The sequence below is a fragment of the Ictalurus punctatus genome, unplaced genomic scaffold, assembly GCF_001660625.3.
Source record: "Ictalurus punctatus breed USDA103 unplaced genomic scaffold, Coco_2.0 Super-Scaffold_197, whole genome shotgun sequence".
Taxonomy (NCBI): domain Eukaryota; kingdom Metazoa; phylum Chordata; class Actinopteri; order Siluriformes; family Ictaluridae; genus Ictalurus; species Ictalurus punctatus.
Window position 1 is genome coordinate 249,741 of NW_026521094.1, and position 5,000 is coordinate 254,740.

At 57.8% G+C, this 5,000-nt stretch overlaps 1 non-coding gene across 1 annotated transcript in view; it reads right to left on the minus strand.

Moving 5' to 3' along the window:
* Positions 1–502, minus strand: part of LOC128631099 (18S ribosomal RNA) — a 1,872-nt gene extending 1,370 nt beyond the window's left edge. The window contains exon 1 of the ribosomal RNA XR_008395247.1: positions 1–502. This exon is cut by the window's left edge and continues 1,370 nt beyond it. This is a non-coding gene — a ribosomal RNA (18S ribosomal RNA).
* Between the last annotated feature and the right edge of the window lie 4,498 nt (positions 503–5,000).

The following is a 5,000-nucleotide window of genomic DNA, read 5'->3' on the forward strand; positions in this document are numbered from 1 at the left end:
CCCCGTGTCGGGAATGGGTAATTTGCGCGCCTGCTGCCTTCCTTGGATGTGGTAGCCGTTTCTCAGGCTCCCTCTCCGGAATCGAACCCTGATTCCCCGTTACCCGTGGTCACCATGGTAGGCGACTATAGTACCATCGAAAGTTGATAGGGCAGACATTCGAATGAGTCGTCACCGCCGCGGAGGGCGCGCGATCGGCTCGAGGTTATCAAGAGTCACCAAAGCGGCCGTGGGGCCCGAGACCCCACGGATGGGTTTTGGGTCTGATAAATGCACGCATCCCCAGCCCGGCTCCCCCGAGAGGGAGAGGAGGGTCAGCGCTCGTTTGCATGTATTAGCTCTGGAATTGCCACAGTTATCCAAGTAACGTGTGGAGCGATCAAAGGAACCATAACTGATTTAATGAGCCATTCGCAGTTTCACTGTACAGTCCGTGTGCACTTAGACCTGCATGGCTTAATCTTTGAGACAAGCATATGTTACTGGCAGGATCAACCAGGTAGCGCCGGGAGCCCCGGGTGGGTGGGGGTCACGCCGCGCGGCCCGCCGCCCTCCCCCGGCGCGGGGGCGGGCGGACGAGGGCCGGCGGCGGACGCGCTTTTTTTTTTTTTCTCTCTCGCTCGGTCGGGCTGGCGGACCTAGGAAAACTGTGATCCTCCGCGGGCGGGCCGGCCCGGGCGGCGCCCCCGTCCCCGCGTGCTGCGGTTGCCGGGGGGCCCCGGGCCGGCCGGACCCCGAAGCGTAGGGCCGACTGAGTCGGGACGTAGGGGACCGGCCGTATACGACTCTCTCCGAGAGGGGGGGGCTCTCGCTCTCCCCGTCACGGCTCCGGGTCCGGGAGGACCCGTCGACGTTCGGGTTCGCGGGGACGACACGCGGGGCGGGGTAGCGACCGCCGTGCCCATAGCGGCCGAAGCCGGGCAGGAGCCTACCCCAGGCGTGCGACGTATTCGTATCTACCAGGGTTGAGAGAAAGACCGCGGAGCCGCCTCCGCGTTGGTCTCTTCTCTCGGGGGCGCGCGACGACCGTGGTCGGAAGTGCTCGGTTCTTGCACCCCGGAGGGGAAAACCGCACTTTGGCGCGGGCGAGAGCGAAAGGAAGAGGGCCGGGTCCTCCGGGAGGGCCCCGAGAGACAGACGTCGAAGCCGCCTTCGCGGTCCCTTCTCTCGGACGGCGTCGCCCGGCACGACCGCCGCCACGAAGTGCTTGGACCCCGTCGATTCCTACGATCGCTCACAAGCCCGACGGCACCCCTCCGCGAAACCCCACCTCTGCGGACGCCGTCCGGACGAGGGACGGGGCGCGGGGGCGGCCCGGGGGGGCGCGCGTCGGGTCGGGGGGCGAAACGCGGAGAGGGCGCCCGGTCCTTGCACCCCGGAGGTGAAAACGGCACTTAGGAAAAAGTTCAGGACTCTGAACGGACGACGGGCGAAAGCGGAACCGTCCTCCGTGGAAGGCCCACGCGAGACGGACGCGGAGGCCGCCCTCCCGGTCCCGTCCCCGGGCCTCCCGCTCACTCCCCTCGACCTCACCACCACCGGGCACTCCGAGAGACGGGGGAGAGCGGAGCTCTGAAAACGGCGAAAATGGAAGAAATCAGAAGCTCCGCGGGCTATCCGGGGACCGGGGAGAGACGCGGGAGCCGCCTCGGGCGCCTCTTCCCTCGGACGGAGTAGCCGGGCATAACCGCCATCCCGGAGTGCTTGGACCCCGTCAATTCCTACGATCGCTCATGAGCCCGACGGTACCCCTCTGGAAACCACCCCGAGTGAGGGTCCTCCGGCCGAGGGGCGAGCCCGAAGAAGTGCACTCCGGCCGGGATGCGGGATCGGGGGAGAGCGCCTGGTTCTCACGCCCCGACGGTGAAAACCTCACTTTGAAAAAATTTCGGACTTAGAAAAATTTTCGGACTTAGAAAAATTTTCGGACTTAGAAAAATTTTCGGACTTAGAAAAATTTTCGGACTTAGAAAAATTTTCGGACTTAGAAAAATTTCCGGACTTAGAAAAATTTTCGGACTTAGAAAAATTTCCGGACTTAGAAAAATTTTCGGACTTAGAAAAAAAAAACCCCACCGGAGACACTGAGCACCACCAGGGGCTTCAGCTATGGGCTTCCCCAGGCACAGTGCACTATTTTCGGGCAAAATGGTCAACCTCCACAGACATTTCCCTTGAACCGAGCTCCATCAGGGGCATCAGCTATGGGCTTCCCCAGGCATGATGCACTATTTTCGGGCAAAATGGTCAACCTCCAGAGACATTTCCCTTGAACCGAGCTCCATCAGGGGCATCAGCTATGGGCTTCCCCAGGCATGATGCACTATTTTCGGGCAAAATGGCAGACTTCCAGGGACATTTCCCTTGAACCGAGCTCCATCAGGGGCTTCAGCTATGGGCTTCCCCAGGCATGATGCACTATTTTCGGGCAAAATGGCAGACTTCCACAGACATTTCCCTTGAACCGAGCTCCATCAGGGGCATCAGCTATGGGCTTCCCCAGGCATGATGCACTATTTTCGGGCAAAATGGCAGACTTCCAGAGACATTTCCCTTGAACCGAGCTCCATCAGGGGCTTCAGCTATGGGCTTCCCCAGGCACTGTGCACTATTTTCGGGCAAAATGGCAGACTTCCACAGACATTTCCCTTGACCCGAGCTCCATCAGGGGCTTCAGCTATGGGCTTCCCCAGGCATGATGCACTATTTTCGGGCAAAATGGTCAACCTCCAGAGACATTTCCCTTGAACCGAGCTCCATCAGGGGCATCAGCTATGGGCTTCCCCAGGCATGATGCACTATTTTCGGGCAAAATGGCAGACTTCCAGGGACATTTCCCTTGAACCGAGCTCCATCAGGGGCTTCAGCTATGGGCTTCCCCAGGCATGATGCACTATTTTCGGGCAAAATGGCAGACTTCCACAGACATTTCCCTTGAACCGAGCTCCATCAGGGGCATCAGCTATGGGCTTCCCCAGGCATGATGCACTATTTTCGGGCAAAATGGCAGACTTCCAGAGACATTTCCCTTGAACCGAGCTCCATCAGGGGCTTCAGCTATGGGCTTCCCCAGGCACTGTGCACTATTTTCGGGCAAAATGGCAGACTTCCACAGACATTTCCCTTGACCCGAGCTCCATCAGGGGCTTCAGCTATGGGCTTCCCCAGGCATGATGCACTATTTTCGGGCAAAATGGTCAACCTCCAGAGACATTTCCCTTGAACCGAGCTCCATCAGGGGCATCAGCTATGGGCTTCCCCAGGCATGATGCACTATTTTCGGGCAAAATGGCAGACTTCCAGAGACATTTCCCTTGAACCGAGCTCCATCAGGGGCTTCAGCTATGGGCTTCCCCAGGCACTGTGCACTATTTTCGGGCAAAATGGCAGACTTCCACAGACATTTCCCTTGACCCGAGCTCCATCAGGGGCTTCAGCTATGGGCTTCCCCAGGCATGATGCACTATTTTCGGGCAAAATGGTCAACCTCCAGAGACATTTCCCTTGAACCGAGCTCCATCAGGGGCATCAGCTATGGGCTTCCCCAGGCATGATGCACTATTTTCGGGCAAAATGGCAGACTTCCAGGGACATTTCCCTTGAACCGAGCTCCATCAGGGGCTTCAGCTATGGGCTTCCCCAGGCACTGTGCACTATTTTCGGGCAAAATGGCAGACTTCCACAGACATTTCCCTTGACCCGAGCTCCATCAGGGGCATCAGCTATGGGCTTCCCCAGGCATGATGCACTATTTTCGGGCAAAATGGTCAACCTCCAGAGACATTTCCCTTGAACCGAGCTCCATCAGGGGCATCAGCTATGGGCTTCCCCAGGCATGATGCACTATTTTCGGGCAAAATGGCAGACTTCCACAGACATTTCCCTTGAACCGAGCTCCACCAGGGGCTTCAGCTATGGGCTTCCCCAGGCACTGTGCACTATTTTCGGGCAAAATGGTCAACCTCCAGAGACATTTCCCTTGAACCGAGCTCCATCAGGGGCTTCAGCTATGGGCTTCCCCAGGCATGATGCACTATTTTCGGGCAAAATGGTCAACCTCCAGAGACATTTCCCTTGAACCGAGCTCCATCAGGGGCATCAGCTATGGGCTTCCCCAGGCATGATGCACTATTTTCGGGCAAAATGGTCAACCTCCAGAGACATTTCCCTTGAACCGAGCTCCACCAGGGGCTTCAGCTATGGGCTTCCCCAGGCATGATGCACTATTTTCGGGCAAAATGGCAGACTTCCAGGGACATTTCCCTTGAACCGAGCTCCACCAGGGGCTTCAGCTATGGGCCTCCCCAGGCACTGTGCACTATTTTCGGGCAAAATGGCAGACTTCCAGGGACATTTCCCTTGAACCGAGCTCCACCAGGGGCTTCAGCTATGGGCCTCCCCAGGCACTGTGCACTATTTTCGGGCAAAATGGCAGACTTCCAGGGACATTTCCCTTGAACCGAGCTCCACCAGGGGCTTCAGCTATGGGCTTCCCCAGGCATGATGCACTATTTTCGGGCAAAATGGCAGACTTCCACGGACATTTCCCTTGAACCGAGCTCCACCAGGGGCTTCAGCTATGGGCTTCCCCAGGCATGATGCACTATTTTCGGGCAAAATGGCAGACTTCCACAGACATTTCCCTTGAACCGAGCTCCACCAGGGGCTTCAGCTATGGGCTTCCCCAGGCATGATGCACTATTTTCGGGCAAAATGGCAGACTTCCACAGACATTTCCCTTGAACCGAGCTCCACCAGGGGCTTCAGCTATGGGCCTCCCCAGGCACTGTGCACTATTTTCGGGCAAAATGGTCAACCTCCAGAGACATTTCCCTTGAACCGAGCTCCACCAGGGGCTTCAGCTATGGGCTTCCCCAGGCACAGTGCACTATTTTCGGGCAAAATGGTCAACCTCCAGAGACATTTCCCTTGAACCGAGCTCCACCAGGGGCTTCAGCTATGGGCTTCCCCAGGCATGATGCACTATTTTCGGGCAAAAT